General features: G+C 42.8%; 1 protein-coding gene across 1 annotated transcript in view; it reads left to right on the top strand.

The window, feature by feature from the left end:
• LOC126471106 (AP-3 complex subunit delta-1) overlaps nucleotides 1-25,392 on the top strand; it is a 258,217-nt gene that overhangs the window by 29,663 nt on the left and 203,162 nt on the right. The gene's annotated exons all lie outside the window — the stretch shown is intronic.

Here is a 25,392-nt window from a genome sequence, read left to right as displayed (position 1 = left end):
AAGATATGTTGGTATATCCATTCCAAATAAACAATTGTCAGCCACTATATTAAAATTAATGTTTTTCATACAAGTTTTGAAAACAATACACACACATCTACAGTTTAGTAATGGATTTGTGTGCACGTACCTGGTAACAATGTTGGTGGTCCAGAAATGATCAAATTTGTGTGATATTGAATGTTAAGACTCCTTTTGTTCACTAGCTAAAAATTCAAAGCTATGCTCTAATTACATGAACTGAAGAATGTTTAGCGATTGAAGCAACCCTTATTTTGACATCATATTGTGGCACATAACGTACTGATGCGGACAACACAATAAAGCAATGTTTTCCTTAATAATAAATGTTGTATTCCTCAGTGGATATTAATATAGGAGGATGGGTGGCCAGGAGCAGTGGAGCAGCAAACTGTTGCCATTTGCGATCTATACCGTAGCAAATAATTAATCTGCACAAATAGTCTGTAAACGTATATTTACTCAACTTTGGTCAGACCTGAAGCAGTCCAGTCCATAATTATGTAGTCCAAAATACACAGCAATACTGAGCACACAGTAGCGATGCAAGACATTACCTAGTCTGTTCTCTAGCTCCTGATGAACCAGCCCTGGCTGCCACAGAGCTGTGCTACGTTCAGTCTGTGGAGGGCACTCTTGTTGGCAGCTAGTTTATTTATTTATTTATCGTTCCGTGGGACCAAATTAAGGAGAAGTCTCCATGGTCATGGAACGAGTCAATACATGAAATTATAACATGATATTAGAAATAGATAAAATGAAATATTAAAAAACATATTCAGGTGACAAGTCGTAAGTTTAAATGAAGAAAATCAACAATGTAACACTGGAATTTGCTTAATTCTTTAGCTCTTCCAGGAGCTCCTCGACAGAATAGAAGGAGTGAGCCATGAGGAAACTCTTCAGTTTAGACTTAAAAGAGTTGGGGCTACTGCTAAGATTTTTGAGTTCTTGTGGTAGCGTATTGAAAATGGATGCAGCAGAATACTGCACTCCTTTCTGCACAAGAGTCAAGGAAGTGCATTCTACATGCAGATTTGATTTCTGCCTAGTATTAACTGAGTGAAAGCTGCTAACTCTTGGGAATAGGCTAATATTGCTAACAACAAACGACATTAAAGAAAATATATACTGTGAGGGCAATGTCAGAATTCCCAGATTTTTGAATAGGGGTCGACAAGACGTTCCCGAACTTACACCACATATAGCTCGAATAGCCCGTTTTTGAGCCAAAAGTACCCTTTTTGAATCAGAAGAATTACCCCAAAAAATAATACCATACGACATAAGCGAATGAAAATATGCGAAGTAGACTACTTTTCGTGTTGAAGTGTCACTTATTTCAGATACTGTTCTAATGGTAAATAAAGCAGCATTTAGCTTCTGAACAAGGTCCTGGACATGGGCTTTCCACAACAGCTTACTATTTACCCGAACGCCTAGGAACTTGAACTGTTCCGTCTCGCTTATAATATGCCTATTCTGTCTGATCAAAATATCGGTTCTTGTTGAATTGTGAGTTAGAAACTGTAAAAACTGAGTCTTACTGTGATTTAGCATCAAATTATTTTCCACAAGCCACGAACTTATTTCATGAACTACATTATTTGTTACTGTTTCAATATTACACACAAGATCCTTCACTATCAAGCTAGTGGAGGCAGGCTCTGTGTGTGTGTGTGTGTGTGTGTGTGTGTGTGTGTGTGTGTGTGTGTGTGTGTGTGTGTGTGTGTGCGCGTGTGTGTGGGGGGGGGGTGGGTGGGTGCGCGCGCATCACTGGTTGCATTGTTGTCTCACGCGACCTCTATGACATCTGCTGAAATCCCTCGACATGCTACCAATTGTCGCCGAATGCCGACTCCTGTGGTATCACTGGCAATGACACCACATCCCTGTCCCCCCTCCCTCCCTCCCTCCCTCCCTCCCACCCTCCCTCCCTCCCCAAACTTCCTCACCATTATTGTGTAGTGGCGAATGGCGATGTGGAAGGGGGGTAGGATGCAGGTGGCAATGAAGAGACAGGAGCCGAAGCGAAGGCTGATGCTCAGCCCCTGTCCACACCCCAGCGTATGCCTTTGGATCAATCTCAAACACCTGCCGGAAAAACCGACTGGAGGGTGTGCCCGCACATCCAGAGGCACAGCATCAGCTAAGGCCAAGTGGGACACAATGACTGTAGGGGTCGGCAGCGACCCCTGGACGGCCACATGGAAGAGGGGCCCATCCCCTAGCAACAGAGGCTGTAGGCACTGCGACGGCTGTGATGGAGTGTCCGATGTCAACCATGTAACAATTCCGTCGGTGGCCTGCCGTTGTGGACTGGGAGCAATACATCGACAAGAAGAGCTTGATCTTGTGTGCAGGAGGCACAAAGCTTGTCCATTTGTTACTTAAACACTCAAACAAAGTGTTCCAATTCCCCTTTTGATTGTGAGTGCTCTTGATGTGTGAGATGCTGTTGGCTTGGTAAAACTGTTCAAAATCTGTGGCAACAAATTGTGGTCTATTGTCCATCACAGTCACTTTTGGCAGTCATTCCAGGCAAAAAATTGATGGCAGGGCTTGGAGTGTAAAACTCATCCTAGGAGAGAGCATGAGAACCACGAAGGGAAACTGGCTGAATGCGTCAAGTGACAATGAGCCAATGGGTATACAAATATGTACCAACAAAATCCTAATATAGTCACTACCACCGTGCCTGAGGCTTAGGACAGTGAAAGAACTGTTGATATGGGGCAAACTGATTCTGCGTGCAGGCTTTACACTGCTACATCATTTGTTCATTGTGCAAATCCATTCCCTGCCAGGTACAATGTTGCCTTGCCAGTTGTTTGGTTCGAATGATGTCCCAGTGGCCTTAGTGAAGCAAGTGAAGAGCTTTGTATTAGAGCCTTAATAACCACTAGAAGTGACTGTTCATTGTCAGTATGCAGTAAAATCACCCTCTGTCGATCAACAAGAGCATGCCAATGGGCAAAGTATCAGCAAACCACCGAGCTACAGATCTGCTTTGCTAAACGTGGGCATCTGGTGTGGATGTAGTGCAGAAAGTCCAGATCAGCTGCCATTGCCTGAGTGGTTGAGTGGGAAGATCTGCAAGATGTCCGTATCCTCAACATTGGTGTAATAAGCAGCAGCTTCAGATGCATCAAACACTGAATCAGGTAGAAGCGAGAAAGCATTGTCGTTGGCATTGGCATGCTTGGAAGTGTGCTTTACACATTCTCACACTATTAGTGTGACAAAAGAAGGGCCCAGCATTGCAGCTTTTGTTCTGTGCGAGGCGGAACTGGCTTAGATGGACTAAATAGGGATTGACGGGGCTTGTGACCGATCACCAGATAAAACTTAATGCCAAAATGATCATCATGAAACTTGGTCACTCCATAGATAATTGAGAGAGCTTCCTTTTTAATTTGATAGTAGTTTCACTGAGTCTTTTACAGTGACTTTGAAGGAAACACAATTGGCCTGTCTGTCAAACCAATCCTATGTGACAAAACTGCACCAATCCCTTAGGAGGCTGCATCCATAGCCAAGACTGTGGGCTTGGCAGGATCAAAATGTGCAAGGCAACAGTCATTGAGTAAAGCATCCTTCAGCTTCTGGAAGGCAGCATAACACTCCTTAGACCAAACAAAAGGGACTTAATTCCTATTTAAGTGATGCAAGAGAGCCACTATTTGGACTGGCATTAGGAATAAACCGGACATAGTATGTGATCTTCTCCAACACAGATTGTAATTCACTCATGATGTGAGGATGTGGGATGGCACAGATAGCAAGCAAATGCGACTGCAGTGGATGGTCACCCTGGATATTTATCACATGTCCCAAATACTATATCTTGGTTTGAAAAAACACGCATCGGTCTTTGTTGTACTATAGGCCTGCAGCTGATAACACTTCAACTAGCTTGCAAAGATTGCTGAAATGTTGCTCACGGCTGCAACCTGACACCACGATATCGTCCAAGTAGCTAGAAGAAAAAGAAACTGCTGCGGTTAATTGTTCCAAACAGTGCTGAAATATGGCTTGTGCAGAAGCACTGCCAAACAGCAATGTCAGAAACTTCCCTTGTGGTTATTAACAACAAACATTTGAGTGTGTTCATCCAGTGGTGTTTGCAAGTACGCATCATGTAAATCAATTTTAGAAAATTAACGACCGGCACCCAATTTGTCTTCCAGGCACAGCAATGGATAGTAATCAATGACAGTCTGAGGGTTCATTGTAGCTCTGGAATCCACAAACAGCCTGAGCTTGACAGGAGGCTTCTTAAGAATCACAAGTGTGGATACCCATTGACGAGCTGTGACTGCATCGCCTTTGTTCTGCTGTGCTGAAAGTTTCTGAGCAAGGATAGCATCTGGAATGGGATGAGTTCTACAAAAATGTGGCTGTGCATTGCCCTTCATTGTGACATGTGCATCAAAATTGTTAGCTTTGCCTGGACCCACAACAAACAAATTATGAAATTGATTTTAGGTTTTCCCAGAGCAGGAAAATCTCGTATAGTTCTTGGGTATTCAGCTACATGGCATCGTCTAAAAGGCACAATATTTTGGTAAGCAGACTTCTCGCCATCTTCAGGCATTCCTAATATTGAGTGATATCTGCTGGGTGCCACCCAAAGGAATGCCAGAAGATGGCAAGAAGTCTGCTTGCTGAAATATTGCGCCTTTTAGACAACGCCACGTAGCTGAATACTCGAGAACCATTCAAAATTGTGAAATTCTGTACACAATATTGTAACTCTGTCCTGAGGTTCAAACAAAGCAACAGAAAGAATGTTGTCCCAAATGCATAACCCAAACAAATCAAATGAGTCCAGCCCAAAAATATTTCCACTGTTCCATGAACAAAGCATTGTAAATTTCACTTTATAAAGTACATAAAGCAGGAATGTCATAACTGTTACATGCTGTAAGTGCTGTGCGTGATTTGCTCAGCTTGGGCACTCCAAGCAATTCGTAGGTTCAGCAATTGAGCAATGTAATGGAGTTTCCTGCATCCATTTGCAAGTGAACATTGTGACTTGCAATGACAAGAGTAACAGAAAGTTACCTGACATTGCACTGAAGAAGTAATTGTGACTTCTTCACTTTAGGGCTAACATGACGCTGTTCTGCATTATCAACATTGTTTGGTGGAGATAACACAACATTCACTGAATAAGGTTGAGGTCTGCGTGAGAGAGCAGCTTAAGAGGTTGCCTTACATTGCTGTAAGCATACTGATAGTACATGCCTTTGCTTGACACACAAAGAACATGTAGCGTCATATTGCCATCATCTGGTACATGTGTTGTGTTGTTGTTATTGTGGCTGTCAGATTTATGAATTACGCTGCATGCATCAGGAGCAATGACAGTTTATTCTTTGACTTTGTGCTCCATTTTTCATTCGTTATAATTTGTTCATAGTTATGGAGATTCTCCATTATGAGCTAATGCTTATCATTCAGGGATGGTTACACTTTCGAGTGTAACATCTCCTCATCTGTTCATTGCTCAGAGCTATTACGTGTTTGTTGTGATTAGCCTGTGAAATAAAATTCAGACTTTCCACAGATCCACAAGAGTGATGTTTCAGGCACTACAGATCGACTTAATAAGTACATGCTATTCAGAGGTCAGACAGCATTAATTCTAGCTACACACAAGCGAGATTACTTTCCTTGGCCATCAAATACCTTCTGCAGGCTCTTTCCCATTATTAGAAAATGTTGAAGACATCCTGCAGGTACCGAAGCAGAGCTCTGTTAAAGACATATGCCGGTTCTTAGGGATGCTGAATTTCTATCACCGCCATCTACCACATTCAGCACAACTGAAGGAAACATTAACTGCAGCACTTGCTGGCCCAAAGATCAGAGGCAATACTCCAGTTTGGTGGAATGATACGAAACAGAGTAGTGAGCACTGCACTTCTCATACACCACAAGATTGATGCATCCTTAGTGTTAGTGATGGACACAAGTCAGCTAGCCATTGGTGTGGTGTTGCAACAATTGTCAGATGGCTCATGGCAACTACTTGCTTATTGTTCTCACAAACTGTCACAGTCACAGCAGAAGTGGAGTGCCTGTAACTGCGAACTTCTTGTCATGTACGAAATAGTCAAGTACTTTCAGCTGCCGATAGAAACGAGGGATTTTTTTCATCTACATGGATCATAAGCCATTGACTTATGCCTTTGAGCAGAACAGGAAGAACTGCTCACCTTGTCAGGATAACCACATAAGATTCATAGTGCAATTTAGCATCAACATCAAGCACATTTCTGGAATTGACATTGTAGTTGCCAATTGCCTGTCATGTGTCGATAATGTGTCAAGTCCTATTGATTTTGCAGAACTCGCCCAGGCACAAGAAGATGACTAGGAGTTTCAGAGTTCCTGACTGATACTACATCTGTGTTACAGTTGCATCTCATCAACATTCCTGGTGAAGGTGTCAAGCTGCATTACAATGTCTCAGGGAAGATCTAGTCCTTCCCTACCAACTGCATTTTGTTTACACGCCTTCGGCAGCCTACATAAGTTGTCACCGTGGGATCTTTCCAACATTTTGCCTGGTGTAGAAGCATTTTGTTTCCTGGAATGGAAAAAGATTGCTATGAACAGATACACAAATTTTTGCAATATCAACTTAGCAAAGTGTCTCAACTTGTACAAGTGCTTCTTGTGAGGGGTGTGAATGGTGTTTGTCTGCTGTATTACAGTGAGGGCAAGACTTTACACTATGAGCCTGGTGCGTCACATGCTGTTTATGCTGTACCCGAGCAGCCCACAGTGAGTGAGTCAAGTGTGTGGTCTCCTTATAGTGCTATGCTACACTAGAAGTATGCACTACTCCAAAACTGTCTGCTGTGCTGTCACATGAATCCTGGTACTCTATAACTACCAAAATTTGCTGCAAAGAAGGGTTGGGGTACTTAAGAATCTGCTTGCAAATCCCAGAATCAAAAACATTTTGTGTGATAGCGTGTATTGTAGCATAATTGTAATACTTTCCCCATCTGGATTGTCTTGTTAATCCTTGCAAGTTTGTCACTCACAGTCTATATGACTGTCCTGGCTGTTTCCACAGTCAGAAGAATTTGTAGCGGGCAGCTGTCATATAAACTCATTTATCAAAATACAGTGTGTCTCACGGAAGACGCCCAGGAGGGGTCCACGCGGCTGTTACTGCTACGTCTGCCGGTTGTCAGTATGCATAGTTCCTGGATGCCAATACTTCATTTGTGCCCCCTACACTGTGGATTGAGTGTACTGGTGTCTTATTAAGAGTTTTTTGTCAAATGTAATCACTTAAAATATTGTTGCTAGGCATCAACATTGCAACTGTGCTGAGTATGAGGCTTTCCCTGCCCATATGTTACTGGGCCCAGTCCTCAGACAGAAACACAGTGTGCGTGTCTTCTACACTGTGTGACTGAGTGTTGGGACATTTTGAGTTTCCTGTCGAGTTTCCAGTCAGTATACACGTAGGGTCAATGAGTGTTTCTTGTGTTGAACTATGCAAAAACATAATCTTACGTGGAATGTTGGCTTGAATTCATATGAAAATTTCCCAGTGTGCATGTTCCCAATGACTTGACAAGATGCAGCTTATTGAAGAAATTTCAAGAGACTGGATCTGTGTTATAAAAATGAAGGCCTAGAGAACTTAGTGTTTTAACAAAAAATAAATTAGATGGAGATAGGGGAGGCCTTCATACTAGGGTGTCAAGGATGTCTGGTCACAGCGCTGTGCACAAACTGAAATTGAAACCATACAAAATAGTGGTAGTGCATAAACTGAGGAACTCGGATGCTGTTGCTAAATGTTGTTATTGCAACTGGCTGTTACAGTCTGTGTACGATGGGGACGTTAATCCTGAGATGCTTTTTTTCTGATGAAGCATGGCTACATTTGTCAGGGTATGTAAATTCTCAGAACAATCCATGTTGGAGCTTTGAAAATCTTCATGAATTACGTCAACAACCTCTGCATGATTTGAAAACAGGAGTGTGGCTTGCAATTAGGGCAAGACAAATTATTGGATAATGTTTTTCCATGGAACAATACATTCTGACAGGCATGCGAACAATATACTGCACCTCCCCTCCCAAGGACTAGCACCTAACAAAAAGATGTAAAATTGTTTCATGTATGGCACTGCAAGACAACACATCGCCAGTGCTTATATGGCAGCAATACAATGTGTTAATGATTATAAGATAGTTGACTGGCTGGCCTCCTTGTTCCTCAGATCTCAATCTGTGTGTTTTTTGTCTTTGGGGAATGTTAAAAAACAAGGTGTTTGGTATTGGAGGGTAAAAATTGTAGAGGGAGACCAAGAGATGAATATGCTAAACAGATTCAGAAGGATGTAGGTTGCAGTAGGTGCTGGGAGATGAAGAACCTTGCATAGGATAGAGTAGCATGGAGAGCTGCACCAAACCAGTCTCTGGACTGAAGAGTACAACAACTACTACTACTTTGAAATAGCTCTATTGTCTACTTATAAAGATCGAAATAGTAACCAATTCATGGATGCAGGTATTGCACAACATCTGCTGAAGGCCACTTTGTGAAGACAAATTGCGCTAGAATGAGTTTGCAAAATAAAGAGCGCACCACTGCATGAACGCAGTGGGAACGTTGGCCGCCAGTGCGTTGGCATTCGGCTTCTCATCCACACCAAACGAAGGGCTTGAGGCCAATGGATTCAGCTATGTGGAATCACAGGTGGCTCTGATAACTTGCCGACGTCGCACCCATTTCGCTATTGTTATAAAATAGTGTTTTAATTACAATTTCACCGGCCGAAGTTGAGAGAAGAAAAGACTTTAGCGGTCATCGCATGCGCAGCATTAATTTTACTTCAAGAAGCTGATCATCAGAAAATACTGGTGGACGATCTCTCTTTTAAAAAGTAGGGAGGAGTGTGTTGTTGTTGTTGTTGTTGTGGTCTTCAGTCCTGAGACTGGTTTGATGCAGCTCTCCATGCTACTCTATCCTGTGCAAGCTGCTTCATCTCCCATACTGCAGCCTACATCCTCCTGAATCTGCTTAGTGTATTCATGTCTTGGTCTCCCTCTACGATTTTTACCCTCCACGCTGCCCTCCAGTACTAAATTGGTGATCCCTTAATGCCTCAGAACATGTCCTACCAGCCGATCCCTTCTTCTAATCAAGTTGTGCCACAAACTCCTCTTCTCCCTAATTCTATTCAATACCTCCTCATTAGTTATGTGATCTATGTGGTGGGACAAAATTCATGTCTACCTTAAAGCTGAATTGGAATATGGACTATTCTATATTATTTTGTTTCCTAATCAAAGCTACAGATTTTGAATTGTTATTGAAATGTGTAGACCCTAAAATTTCCAAAGACAACACCTCTTTTCGGAGAACTTTACCTGCAACAGGAAGTTATTAGTAGCTACCAGTTTGGTTTGTTTTTCTTTGTCGTTCATGGTGGAAAGAATTCAATAAAGACATCTTTATCACATTGTGCATGTCACTTTTGAATAGCTATGTTATCTGCCTTAGAGCATCTAGTCTTTTCAGTTTGTTTTTATAATTGCAGTTCGTGGCTGTCAATAAAAATTCCCATTCACGATAAAACTCTATCAGCTTTAATGCTGTCTCCAAATTCCTCTCTATACTCCAGTATTTTTAAATGCATTAAATACACACTCTTAGCGAAGGGAGGCATTTCTTGCAGGGGAAATTAAATTTTTAGGGACAGCTCTTTTAAAATCACAGCCAACCACTGTACTTTAAACTGTGAAGTCTAGTGTGTGTGGTGATTCTCATGTTATATGAAGGAGAAAAACCTGTAAATAAAACATAGTAAGTGCAGCTTGTAGCTATCCTCAAAAACTTAAATATACGCCCGTTCTAGAGACAAAAAATCGCTAGTGAGCCATTCGACACTACTTCCACAGCATCACGGCTGTGCCACTTGTGCTGTGCGGCGTATCACCGTATAGTCAGCGCACCGAGATGGCATTCCACTGTGTAAGCATCTCGTGGCCCCCCACCTCAAGTCGTTGCTACGCCTGCCGCTACAGTGCCGGAATATTACACACTCTAATGACTCTACAAGTTGGATGGAATGTAGGGAACAAAACCAACAAAGATGAGAGACAAACAAAAAAATAAGAGACAAGCAAAACAGTACACATTTCTTCAGTCCTTAGGTCTCAGCATTTTTTATTTTTATTTATTTTTTCGTCTCTCTAATCTTGCTACAGCATTACATGGTTTGCTTCCTTTTACACATGCCAAATAAGCGAGACTGTTTTGGCAGAAATGGTCATTTTTATCTCTCTCATGTACATAAATAACACGACAGAATATAATTCACGAAGTACCATTAGCAGATGTCTATTTGGCCCACCACAAGCAGAATGTTTTATGTTAGGAAAAAGTTTCAAATTTCATTCATATGCTCCAGTTTCTCAAGGATGAGATCAAAAAGTAGGAATAGTACGAAGTCTTCATATAAATTTGGAATCATCATAGTCTTCCATATTATCTGTGTGATGTCCCTGCTTCTTCTCCTTCATTCTATCAATCAATCTTGTCATCACTAATTCTGTAACTATTCCAGTCATTGTCAATACTTATTCTCCTTTTAACTTCACTAACCATTCCAGAATCCCCAGTTCAGTTATCCCGCGTATATTTTCCGGTTAGGCATTATTACGTGTTCGTACAACATGTATTCCACGCTATTCCGAGAACAGAAGTTACTGCTAACCGGGAACTGTACTACTGATCCTTAGTAGTGTAGCGTTCTGGCAAAAATTTTCTGTCAATTTCATTTCCTTGGATACACGGAGAAGATAATACGTAAGCTTTCTTACTCGTTATTCCTCTTAGTCATTGGTTTCCACTCTGATAGTCTGAACCTATGGGTTTCGCTAATAATTATAACAAGGCTGATCATTCTCACAGCCACATAGACAAACAGCGATTGGCACTCAGCCTTTCGAGTTTATTCGGCTCAGCTCGTATGGCCCGATCCTCTTTTGTCTGCGGGAAAGCTTTTATATATTTATTTATTTCTAGATGCGACGAGGATTCCCCTGGCAAAGACAGTCACGTACATTATGTACGCATTCCAAACTCAACTTATGATTCGTTCAGAAATCAACTTAGAATGTGATCAAAAATGTTGAAAAACCATCAGGGATGCTTTTCAAAATCATGTGAATAATCGGTAGACCAACGTGCTTTGGATGCTAGGCGCTTTGTGAAACAAGGGTTTTTTCTTCAAGAATATGAATTTGGTGCCCCCCCAGAAACTGCAGATACTCTGGTTTGACACCCCCCCCCCCCTCCTCCCTCCCCCCCCAATCCAGAACCGGGCCTGCACGTCACTCTGCATCCAGAGTTCCTGGAAAATCCACAGCAACCACCCTTCAGTCCCGACCTTGTGCCGGCTGTCTTTTTGTTCCCCAAGGTCAAGAATGTACCGGAAGGACACTGTTTTGGTAGCATTGTGGCCATCCAAGCGGCTATGACTACTACTTTGAAGGGGCATACCGGGCATGGGAGATTCGGTGGAAAAGTGTGTAGATGCTCACAGAGAGAAAGTTGTACAGCAATACCGCGACTGATGCTACCCCGTTTTATGCAAATCGGGAGGTACGCGAGTCATATGTTCGAGAGCCGCGCAGCTCTATTCCCCCACTCCACCCTCACAGTGTTAGAATTACGGCAGGTTCGGACGTGTTTTGTGCAGAATCACATAGCTGGCTTGATTGGTAGATCATAACTATGTCATCCAAACGCAGCAGAATTATTTCTTTTGTACCAGACAATAAAATAATTGCTTTTGGAATGTAAACTTGATGTTATCAAAGCCTTCTATGCAAAAATTAAAATTTATTAATTGGCAGAGAAGTTTGATCTATCTTATTCAGCAATCAGAACGATTATAAAGGTAAAGAAAAAATTCTCAAAGCTGTGAATAATGCTCAGCCTTTGAATACGACCAGCCTGCTTCAACCAATGGAGCAGGGAGTCGTTAAAACATTTAAAGCTTACGACACAAGAGGATCTTTTGCGCATCTACATGAACCTATGAGACGAAACAAAGAGCTCTCTGTTAATGACTTTTGGAAGCAATTCAGTGTTTTATATGCCATGAGAACTATTGGATGAAGCCATGAGAATTATTGGACAACCTTGGAATGAAATTTCACAGGAACCTTTAAACGGAGTCTGGAAAGAACTGCTTATTTTTTCACCTCTGAAACCCAAGGGGAACCAGCAGCCCCCAGTGTCCCTTGTTTCGCACATGGTCTCTGCTGCTGAGGCGCCTCCATACGCGATGCGGTGGATCTGCCCTCACAGCAGGGTGAGTGGAGGGTTGTCAGATGTTCAAATCACTCTAGGCGAAGGGCCAGTATGGAGGCTGAGTGGCTGACCTCACCTATTTGGCCTGTGAGTGAACAGGTCGCTGTTCCTTTGGCAGGGTCCGGACTGGTGCATGTGGACACAGGGTTGTGGTAGTCTGATTAAAATTGCTTGACAGTTGACGTCTGTCATTTGCTGCTACAGTGTCCACATCCGCTGGTGGCTATCACTCGGTTACAAGCGACACACGAACATGGCGGGTCACTTCACAAATGCTGTTAATATACAAGACGGAGCAATGTTAGAAGTGGCCGCCATGAGGTATGATGAATACGGGAGGTGCTCTGTTGACAGCTAGTTTCAAGTGGCCTGAGACAGTTGCCGCACATGACATGTTTTATAGCTGCGAGTTTAAACTCGTGTCTTAACCTAACCACAACCTTGTTCAATGTATCTGAGAAAACGGCAGTCGACAACCTGTGGTAGAAATAAAATCACGATTGCTTTGTTCACGGCGTTTAAGGCTAACCTCTACGAGCAAACTCAAGACATAAAAAATTTCGTAATATGTTTGTTCCCATAGCCATCTTCTGCAGCAAAATTTCAGTTTTAGTGGTAAAAGCGAACTGTAGTTCCTCACTGTCATTGGTTACCTAAAACTATCCTCACTCTGGGTACAGGGGACACCACGTTACAAAATGATGAGCAGTCCTGGTTGACACTTGGGTGCAAATTATAGGTGACACAGTCAGATTCCAAACAAAAAAAAAATGTGATAAGAAGAAAAAATAAGAGCAATTAAAAAAAGTCAGTATGATGATGAAAATGATGCATCAGAGTATTAGAAGTAAAAAATTACATTTAAACCAAATACACTCCTGGAAATGGAAAAAAGGATACATTGACACCGGTGTGTCAGACCCACCATACTTGCTCCTGACACTGCGAGAGGGCTGTACAAGCAATGATCACACGCACGGCACAGCGGACACACCAGGAACCGCGGTGTTGGCCGTCGAATGGCGCTAGCTGCGCAGCATTTGTGCACCGCCGCCGTCAGTGTCAGCCAGTTTGCCGTGGCATACGGAGCTCCATCGCAGTCTTTAACACTGGTAGCATGCCGCGACAGCGTGGACGTGAACCGTATGTGCAGTTGACGGACTTTGAGCGAGGGCGTATAGTGGGCATGCGGGAGGCCGGGTGGACGTACCGCCGAATTGCTCAACACGTGGGGCGTGAGGTCTCCACAGTACATCGATGTTGTCGCCAGTGGTCGGCGGAAGGTGCACGTGCCCGTCGACCTGGGACCGGACCGCAGCGACGCACGGATGCACGCCAAGACCGTAGGATCCTACACAGTGCCGTAGGGGACCGCACCGCCACTTCCCAGCAAATTAGGGACACTGTTGCTCCTGGGGTATCGGCGAGGACCATTCGCAACCGTCCCCATGAAGCTGGGCTACGGTCCCGCACACCGTTAGGCCGTCTTCCGCTCACGCCCCAGCATCGTGCAGCCCGCCTCCAGTGGTGTCGCGACAGGCGTGAATGGAGGGACGAATGGAGACGTGTCGTCTTCAGCGATGAGAGTCGCTTCTGCCTTGGTGCCAATGATGGTCGTATGCGTGTTTGGCGCCGTGCAGGTGAGCGCCACAATCAGGACTGCATACGACCGAGGCACACAGGGCCAACACCCGGCATCATGGTGTGGGGAGCGATCTCCTACACTGGCCGTACACCACTGGTGATCGTCGAGGGGACACTGAATAGTGCACGGTACATCCAAACCGTCATCGAACCCATCGTTCTATCATTCCTAGACCGGCAAGGGAACTTGCTGTTCCAACAGGACAATGCACGTCCGCATGTATCCTGTGCCGCCCAACATGCTCTAGAAGGTGTAAGTCAACTACCCTGGCCAGCAAGATCTCCGGATCTGTCCCCCATTGAGCATGTTTGGGACTGGATGAAGTGTCGTCTCACGCGGTCTGCACGTCCAGCACGAACGCTGTTCCAACTGAGGCGCCAGGTGGAAATGGCATGGCAAGCCGTTCCACAGGACTACATCCAGCATCTCTACGATCGTCTCCATGGGAGAATAGCAGCCTGCATTGCTGCGAAAGGTGGATATACACTGTACTAGTGCCGACATTGTGCATGCTCTGTTGCCTGTGTCTATGTGCCTGTGGTTCTGTCAGTGTGATCATGTGATGTATCTGACCCCAGGAATGTGTCAATAAAGTTTCCCCTTCCTGGGACAATGAATTCACGGTGTTCTTATTTCAATTTCCAGGAGTGTAATTGAATTAAACTTATTATCAGTCTTTTAGATTTAGAGAAATAAAAATTTTCTCTGCATTTGACAAGATTAGAACCTCCGACCTTGTACACGTCAGGCTGAACGCAAACACCATGCTGTGTCATTACACTGTTGAAGGCTGTTGTGTTTATGAATGTGGTGTCATAGTCACAACGATTGACAACCTTCAAAAATTCGGCTTGACGAAATGTCGTGTGAAGCTTGTCTAATGCAAGCCATTGTCTGTGATTATAACTACTGTATATATTTGCTGAATCACATCTTGTGTGGAAGGGTCCAGTACTATTCAGTTATTGCTGTGTATGGAACATATTTTGTTAGCATCATTGTCTGTTTGTATTGTTTTTGGTATGGTTATCATATGTGATGAAATATGAAATAAAAGACGCAGATCCAGGATTCAGGATCCAAACATGACAAGAAAGAAAGCTGGACAAGGAATTGAAAGTGAACTAATTGTTGTGGCAATTTGGCAATGGCAAATAGTTCGGCCTTGATGTTGAGTACTCTTTTCAGAAGAAACCAAATACAATGTGTGACGCGTCAGCTATCAAATAATTTTAATTGGACTATAGTTATTAGGAGCTCCAGCATTAGGCACATTATGGAGATCATTAGGGAGATAGTGTTCAGGGCTATAAAGAAATGCAATGTGCATTCAATATGTCTGGTGGGGGACCTCATCCGAGATGTGGAGGTGACCTTGCCTGCGGGCATCGAGCCTGAAGGTGAAGGGTGTAGTCATCTGCAACTTGTGACTCATGTCGGTACCGACAACGCCTGTCGCATGGGTTCTTTTACCATCCTCAGTTATTACAGGCGGCTGGTGGAGGTGGTGAAGGTTGCTGGCCTCACGCACTGAGAGCAAGAACTACTTGCAATTCCCAGTGTTGTTCCCAGAGTTGATTGGGGTCATTTGGTTTGTAGCCAAGGGGAGAGTCTCAACCGAAGGCTTTGTCGACTCTGCAATGGTCTTGGCTATAGATACCTAGACCTGCGTTATTGGGTGGGGATTTGTAGGACTCTTCTTGAGACATCAGGGGTGCACTGCACAAAGGAATCAGCTACATGGGTAGCAGAATACTCGTGGAGTGTACATGGGGTTTTTTGGGCTAGGCGGTAATTCGAGGTACTCTGAAAACACACACACACACACACACACACACACACACACACACACTCTCTGTGTGTGTGTGTGTGTGTGTGTGAGAGAGAGAGAGAGAGAGAGAGAGAGAGAGAGAGAGAGAGAGAGAGAGAGAGAGAGAGCGGGGGGGGGGGGAGGGCAGATGGCGATCAGAGGAAAGACACCTAGACTGTCAAAATTTTATCGGTAAATTGTCGATGTATTGGTAACAAAGTTCCCGAATTTGCTGCCCTCCATGAAAGTTCTTGCACTCAAATTATTCTTGGGATCGAGAGTTGGCTGAAACTAGAATTAGAAAACTCTGAGACTTAGCGAGTCATAGAATGTACATTGGAAAGACAATTAGACACTATAGGAGGGGGGAGTGTTCATTGCAGTTGACAAAAATATTCTCTCTATTAAGGTCGAAGTTGAGTGTGACAGTGAAGTTATCTGGTCACGCATAAGACGTCTGGGGAAAACCAAGTTAATTGTACGGTTTTACACACCTTTCTGATTGCACTATGACAGTTTGAGAGTCTTTCAAAGAAAGTCTGCAGTCAATAGCGTGTAAATATACAGATCATTCACCACTAGATGGAGGTGACTTTAACTTACGAAGTATAGACTGGGATGTCCATGCATTCCTTGTAGGGGGTACAGACAGCCAGCCTTGAGAGTACTTTTGATCATGCTTTCTGAAAACAGTCTTGGGCTGTTAATTATGGAGTCCACACATAATCGAAATATCATAGACCTTATGGCTACATACATGCTGGACTGTAGGAAATAATTGTTAATTGTTAAAGACAGCATCAGTATAGAGTCAGGAATTAGTGATCGTGATGTCATTATAGCAATTATGGTTACAAAAGTTCATAAATCACTCAAGGAGGCCAGGAGAGTGTTCCTACTAGAAAGACAAAATAAGCAGTTGTTAGTGTCTCACTTAGTGAACTGAGATCACTTAGTTCCAGTAAGATAGGCATAGAGGAATTATGGGCGAAGTTAAAACAGACTGTAAATTGTGTTTGGGAAAACTGAGTGCCCAGTAAGTGGACTAAGGAGGGAAAAGACCCACCGTGGTTTAACAATGACATTCGGAAAATGATGAGGAAACAAAGGCTGTTGCACTCTCAGTTCAAAAGAGCATGCACAAAGGACAACAGGCAAGATTAGTTGAGATTCGTGCATAAGGTTAGTAGAGATTCGTGTATTTGTGAAAACATCTGTCCACGAGCCTACAACTGCTACTGTGGGGTCCTGCCGACTCATCTTGTATAGGGTGCGTAAAGGATGCTGCATTCTTGGAATGCTATACAATAATTCAAGGAAATCACATTAGTAGTGTTTACCACAAATAAGCAAATTGACAATACTTAACTTTGAATTTACATCGGTGTTGCAAGCGATTGGCAACATGCAATCAATCAAAGTCCCTTGCTGTATACAAGGTCCATGTAAGCAATTGATACGGAGGATTACATGTCACTGCTATCGTAGTGCTCTCCGCTAGGCCAGGTCTAGTACTGTCCTAATACTGTGCTGTATAGTACTGTGTGGCCGAGACTGGCTGGAGCGGCGCTTATATTCTCTTCAGCTAGAGAGCGCTCCTGTCGTGGTGCGGTCCTTGTCAGTGGGCTATTGGCTGACGTCGTCTCTCAGCCTTCTTTGCTCTTGCAGTCTTCACCTTTGTGCCATCGCTTATCATTATGCCGGAACATTCTCCTCCCCCCCCCCCCCCCCCCCCCCCTCCACCCAAAGCAATAGATCGTCATCGTGTAGGGAGTGCGACCATGGCGGGGGAGGAAGGAAAGTGGGTTCCTCGCGGGACCGGAAGCTGTGGCTGCAGGGGACTTCAAGCTTCCAGTTGTACCCCGCCATCAGGCCTGCGCTCTGATGGAAATTTTCCCCCGGAAAACGACCAGAAGGGTATGTATCCACCTCCTGATGCCAGGAACCAGATGAAGAAGGTGGTGTGGGCGGGTCCAGTTCCATCGGTAGGACGAGAGGAGGCGAAGATTCCATCTTCATGGGGTCGTCCCACAGTGTCGTGAGGACACCCTCTGGTGGCTGCTGTGCCTCCTTGTCCTCTGGACCTGTGAATCTGGGGGAGGAGACACTGTACATGCATGACACTACGAAATCATCTGTCCCATTTGTGTGTCCATACCGTGTCAAGTTTACTGTCAATGCTCTAACTGCTCCATACAAACAATCCCCCAGTGTCCTTGGTGAAGTAACTGCAACACTTCCTTTTGCAATGCTTTAGGGATTGACACATGTGACTGTCCACCGTCATTTTGAACTAGAGTCACACCTTTCTGTACAGCGAGGTTATGCCGACGGGCAAAGTATCGGCGCACTGCAGAGTTCTTTTATGCTGTTCAAGGAACGAGGCCAAGATGTGCGAATGTATGTTAGCAAAATGTTCAAATCTGAATCAGCTTCTGTGGCCTTTGCAATTTTCCTATAGTTCAGCAGAAAACACTGAAACAGTTCAGAATCCTGAGCATTAGTGTGACAAGATGCAGCAGAAGTGTCAAAGTCTGTGTCAAGGCCAATCAGTTTGTTAGTGACGCTACCACTGGGTTGTGATCCAGTACTCTCGGAGTGGTGTTAGGATAGAGTTTTTGTTCACAGTACCTGACACTTTGTGAGCTAGGAGGCGGGCCTCAAACTGGGACAACCACTTGAGCCATTTGTATTCTTGTTCATGAAACTGTCCAAAAGGTGGTGTGGCAGCTGTAGTAGGTGTAGCTTGCTCGGTTGGGTGCGCAGTGTTGGCCAGTAACTGCTGCACCGTGTTGAGTAACATAGAGATCTGCTGCATCTGGGACTGAAACATCTGTGTTAGCTGTGTGGTATTTACTATTTGCAGCTGTGACGTTGAGCAGGGGTGGGAGAGGTGGGGTGGGCATTTTGAAAGACACGAATGCAACAAACAGACAGACAACGCAAGCAAGCAAAGAAATTTTCTGCAACGCCCACCTGAAAACACTGATTAGCAAAAACTACAAGAAACTGTTAAAGCAAGGAAAAGCCCCTGAAAAGTAAAGAAAAGAAAGAATTAAGGTGCCAGCAAAAGACAAAAAAATCCCTTGGCTGTCCAGCACTGGGTTCAACAGATACTCATCGCCAAATGTGGGGTCCTGCCCACTTGTCTCATATAGGGTGCCTAAAGGATGCTGCCTTCTCGGAATGCTATACAACAATTCAAGCAAATCACATTAGTAGTTTTATTACAAATAGCAGATTGACAACACTAAACTTTGAATTTGCAATGGTGTTGGAAGTGATGGGTGACATGCAAACAATCAAATTCCTTTGCTGTATACAAGGTCCATGTAAGCAATTGATATGTATTACACATCACTGCTATTGTAGTGTTCTCCTCTAGGCCTGGTCTAGTACTGTCCTAATACTGTGCCGTCTAGTATTGTGAGACTACTGTGTGGCCGAGGCTTGCAGGTGCGGCGCTTATATTCTCTTTGGCTAGAGGGCGCTCCTGTCATGGTGCGGTCCTTGTCAGTGGGCTGTTGGCTGTCATCTCACAGCCTTCTTTACTCTTGCGTTCATCATCTTCATGCCATCGTTTATTGTTATGCCTGAATAACTACCACTATCGTGCCTTCGCAGAAGATCTGGCTGTGAACCGGAGAAAGTTCTGGCCCTGTGTGAAATCACTAAGGTGGTCTACGGCTTCCATCCAGTCACTTGTTTACTAGTCTGGTGTGGAAGTTGAAGATAGCAAATTGAAAGCTGAAGTTTTAAATTTTGCTTTTAAGAAATTGTTCACACAAGAGAATCATCCAAACATACCGTCATTTGACCATCACACAGACTCCAGTATGATCAACATAGTAATAAGCATTCCTGCCACAGAGAAGGAACTGAATGAGTTAAAAGCAATTGAGTCACTATGTCTGAATGGAATACCAGTTCAGTTTTATAAAGAGAACTCCATGGCATTAGGCCTGTACTTAGCTTGCATTTATCGCAAATCTCTTCTCCCAGCGCAAAGTCCCAAGCGACTGGAAAAACATGCAGGTGACTCGCTGTATTTAAGAACGGTAAAAGAACAGACCTGCAAAATTACAGACCAATATCCCTAACATAAGTTTGCTGCACAATCCTTGAACATTTTCCCAATTCAAATACAGTAAATTTTCTAGAGGCCAAGAAGCTTATGTCCACGAATCATCACGGTTTTAGAAAGCATCACTCATGCAAAATTCAGCTTGATCTCCTCTCACATGATATCCTGCAAATCATGGATGAAGGGCAGCAGGAAGATTCCATATTTGTAGATTTCCGGCAAGCATTTGACAGGATGCCCCACTGCAGACTGTTAACGAAAGTACGAGCATATGAAATAAGTTACCAGAAGTAGAGTGACTCAAAGACTACTTAAGTAATAGAACCCAGTATGTAGTTCTTGACGACGAGTGTTCATCGGAGACAAGAGTATCGTCAGTAGTGCCCCAGGGAAGAGTGATTGGACAACTATTATTTTCTATATATGTAAATGATCGGATGGACAGCAATCTGCAGCTGTTTGCTGATGATGCTGTGGTATACAGAAGGGTATTGAAATTGAGTGACTGTAGGATGATACAAGATGACTTAAACAAAATTTATAGGTTGTGTGATGAATGGCAGCTAGCTCAAAATTTAGAGGAGTGTAAGTTAATGCGGATGAGTAGGAAAAACAAACCTGTAATATTTGGATACAGCATTAGCAGTGTCCTGCTCGACACTGCCACGTTGTTTAAACATTGGGGCGTAACATTGCAAAGCGATATGAAATGGAACGAGCATGTGAAGAGTGTGATAGGGAATGTGAATTGTTTGACATTGATTTATTGGCAGAATTTTGGGGAAGTGCGGTTCATCTGTAAATGAGGCCACATGTGGGATGCTAGTAAACCTAATCTTGAGTACTGCTAGAGTTTTTGGATCCATACCAGGTTGGAATAAAGGAAGTTACCGAAGCAATTCAGAGGTGTGCTGCAAGATTTCGAACAGCACACAGGTGTTACAGAGATGCTTTGTGAACTCATATTGGATTCTCTGGAGGGAAGGTGACATTCTTTTCAAGGAACACTGTTGAAAAAATTTAGAGAACTGGCATTTCAAGCTGACTGCAGAACGATTCTACTGCCACCAACATACATCTCGCTTAAGGATCATGAAAATATAATATGAGAAATTAGGGCTCATACGGAGGCATAGTTGATAGTCTTTTTTTTTCCCTTTGCTCCATTTGTGAGTGGCACAGGTAAGAAAATTACTAGTAGTGGTACAGGGCACCTTCCGCCACATTCTGTATATTGGCTTGTGAAGTTTGTAGATGTACAAAAACATTGAATATCTTGAGTCTTTCAGAAAATGAAATGACGATGGCAGAGTTGACAGAAGGTCTCAGTTTAGTTGAAAAAGGGTCACAAATTTTAGAAAAAATAACTCCAACAAAATGTGTGTTGCTGCTACATGCAACAAAAGGGGAATAATAAATACATTAGCATGCTAGGAAAAAATTTTCTGTGGGGGAAGAAAAAAAAAAAAAAAACAACCCTCTTCAGATGACATTGTTACATCTTATGAAACCTATGTTACTATAATTTTGGTTTACATTATTGCAATGCATAATACTGGTCTGTAATATAATTTATTCTATCATTGAACATTTTATTAAACATTTACTTCTAAATTCTGTAGTCTCTGCCTCAATTGAACGTAATTTGTTTGTGTTTATATGTAAAATTGAACCGTGAATTCGACTTGACACAGTTATCACTCAATCCCACCTGACGTGAAAGTCAGCAGTAATGCTGTACAGATATTGTTAATAAATATTTCTTTTAATCTATTTCATGACTCTTGGCACACACCATCTGTGTCCAAATTTGTCGTGTCATTTTCTTACAATTTTTGTGTGCGATAGGGCTGTGTGGAAAAGGTGAAGAATCATCAAATGAAAAAGACAGTGAATGCTTATCTCTAGAACTAAGTTCTGCATTGTTTCTTGAACCGCTGAAGAGACTTTTTTGAGTCTTCTCAATGGCAAGTACTTCCTCCAACGACAATGGTAACTTTAAAGTGTAAGCCTGAAACTCTGAATTGGGGCTAACTAAATCAGATGCACAATGGAATTGACAAAGCTATGTTAGACTTTACAAACTAGCTACCCAGTGAAGCAGTCTTGCAGGTACTTTTTATGACATTGGACGAATTTCATTGTGGTTGCTACTACATGTGCTTGCATACTGAAATAGTCATACGACTTGGTGCAAATAACTTTACGCGTTATGCTTCCAGGGTGTACCAGGTGGTTTAGTTTTTGAATCAATTGACCTGTTTGCATGTTAGAAGGCAATAGCTAGACATGTTGTATGTCTGAGGCAAAGTTCAGCATTAAGCATGACATGGTGACATCTGTCATTGCGGTCAATCAAAGGCAGTGATTTGGGAGGGATTGAATACTCTCAAAGATGGCATCTGAAAAACACACACACACACACACACACACACACACACACACACACACAGTGGTCACCGCCATCTCCAGGCAGGGCTACTGAAGAGGCATGCCTACCTTGCCAGTGGGCAGCAAACTGCTGCACCGAGGTGTCATAGACTTTCTTTCTCAGCTGATGCAGCATCCTCGGCAGCAGTGTGTCTACTTTTGGATGGAGTGGATTCCTCTCCAGATTACTTACACACCATATATCACAAAAAACTAAAACTGAAGAAACTGCAAAAAGGTGGGAATTTAAGGAGATGGGACCTGGATAAACTGACTAAACCAGAAGTTGTACAGAGTTTCAGGGAAAGCATAAGGGATCAATTGACAGGAATGGGGGAAAGAAATACAGTAGAAGAAGAATGGGTAGCTTTGAGGAATGAAGTAGTGAAGGCAGCAGAGGATCAAGTAGGTAAAAAGACTAGGACTAGTAGAAATCCTTGGGTAACAGAAGAAATATTGAATTTAATTGATGAAAGGAGAAAATATAAAAATGCAGTAAATGAAGCAGGCAAAAAGGAATACAAACATCTCAAAAATGAGATTGACAGGAAGTGCAAAATGGCTAAGCAGGCATGGCTAGAGGACAAATGTAAGGATGTAGAGGCTTATCTCACTAGGGGTAAGATAGATACTGCCTACAGGAAAATTAAAGAGACCGTTGGAGAAAAGAGAACCACTTGTATGAATATCAAGAGCTCAGATGGAAACCCAGTTCTAAGAAAAGAAGGGAAAGCAGAAAGTTGGAAGGAGTATATAGAGGGTCTACACAATATTATGGAAATGGAAGAGGATGTAGATGAAGATGAAATGGGAGATATGATACTGAGTGATGAGTTTGACAGAGCACTGAAAGACCTGAGTCGAAACAAGGCCCCGGGTGTAAATAACATTCCATTAGAACTGTTGACAGCCTTGGGAGAGCCAGTCCTGACAAAACTCTACCATCTGGTGAGCAAACTGTATGGGACAGGCGAAATACCCTCAGACTTCAAGAAGAGTATAATAATTCTAATCCCAAAGAAAGCAGGTGCTGACAGATGTGAAAATTACTGAACAATCAGTTTAATAAGCCATGGCTGCAAAATACTAACGCGAATTCTTTACAGACGAATGGAAAAACTGGTAGAAGCCGACCTCAGGGAAGATCAGTTTGGATTCCATAGAAATATTGGAACACGTGAGGCAATACTGACCCTACGACTTATCTTAGAAGCTAGATTAAGGAAAGGCAAACCTACGTTTCTAGCATTTGTAGACTTAGAGAAAGCTGTTGACAGTGTTGACTGGAATACTCTCTTTCAAATTCTTAAGGTGGCAGGGGTAAAATACAGGGAGCAAAAGACTATTTACAATTTTTACAGAAACCAGATGGCAGTTGTAAGAGTCGAGGGACATGAAAGGGAAGCAGTGGTTGGGAAGGGAGTGAGACAGGGTTGTAGCCTATCCCCGATGTTATTCAATCTGTATATTGAGCAAGCAGTAAAGGAAACAAAAGAAAAATTCAGAGTGGGTATTAAAATCCATGGAGAAGAAATAAAAACTTTGAGGTTCGCCAATGACATTGTAATTCTGTCAGAGACAACAAAGGACTTGGAAGAGCAGTTGAACGGAATGGACAGTGTCTTGAAAGGAGGATATAAGATGAATATCAACAAAAGCAAAACGAAGATAATGGAATGTAGTTGAGTTAACTTGGGTGATGCCGAGGGAATTGGATTAGGAAATGAGACACTTAAAGTAGTAAAGGAGTTTTGCTGTTTGGGGAGCAAAATAACTGATGATGGTTGAAGTAGGTAGGATATAAAATGTAGACTGGCAATGGCAAGGAAACCGTTTCTGAAATTTGTTAACATTGAGTATGGATTTAAGTGTCAGGAAGTCATTTCTGAAAGTTTTTGTATGGAGTGTTGCCATGTATGGAAGTGAAACATGGATGATAAATAGTTTGGACAAGAAGAGAATAGAAGCTTTCGAAATGTGGTGCTACAGAAGAATGCTGAAGATTAGATGGGTAGATCATATAACTAATGAGGAGGTATCGAATAGAATTGGGGAGAAGAGGAGTTTGTGGCACAACTTGACTAGAAGAAGGGATTGGTTGGTAGGACATGTTCTGAGGCATCAAGGGATCACCAATTTAGTATTGGAGGGCAGTGTGGAGGGTAAAAATTGTAGAGGGAGACCAAGAGATGAATACACTAAGCAGATTCAGAAGGATGTAGGCTGCAGTACGTACTGGAAGATGAAGCAGCTTGCGCAGGATAGAGTGGCATTGAGAGCTGCATCAAACCAGTCTCAGGACTGAAGACCACAACATCAACATCACAAAAAACACAACAATGACTTGCATTCTGAGTAATAAATAGAATAATTTTGAATACGGTTTCATTGTGTCTAACAATACCACACAGTGAGTGACCCCTACAGGGCTAAGTCTATGTTATAGAAATCTCTAGAAAGTACTGAGCATATGCTAAAAATAATTTGATCATATTTCTGTACTATATGTTTCACACAACTTGTAACTTAAAAAATCTTGTATTCTTCTTGTATGACATTATTTTTTCTGCATAGAATGCTCTCGAGACGGGTGCTTTTTTTAAGTATAACTTTGCTTACTGCTACTCCAAAGGTGGTCCGAATATAGACCAAAAAGGGTTGTTACAACAAAGTTACAGTAGAGCACTATATTATGTAATGAATTTCCAAAAATTCCTGGAAGCTGTACAAAGCCATCAGTACAAAATACTAGTTTATAAGATAAATTTATTATCCTTAAAGTAAGGGAAGCTAGACTGGTGCGTCCTGTCAACATTCTCAGCTGAGCTGGGAGATCTCAGATGTGTATTTTTGAGTTATTACTACTGTATTGGAAAAAAATGATGTATTTCACACAGAACAACATTGTGGCTGATGTTTTATTATGATGATACAAAAGGAAGGGTTTTTGTTTGTACGTATTGGAACCATATAATTAATTAACCTGAAATGTTTGAGCCCATATTATTGCTTTATGTTAAGAGAGGTAAAGTCTATGG

This window comes from Schistocerca serialis, chromosome 3, assembly GCF_023864345.2.
Source record: "Schistocerca serialis cubense isolate TAMUIC-IGC-003099 chromosome 3, iqSchSeri2.2, whole genome shotgun sequence".
NCBI classification, from domain to species: Eukaryota; Metazoa; Arthropoda; class Insecta; order Orthoptera; family Acrididae; genus Schistocerca; species Schistocerca serialis.
The sequence above is the reverse complement of the archived record's forward strand: the minus strand, read 5'-3'. Positions and strand labels throughout refer to the sequence as shown.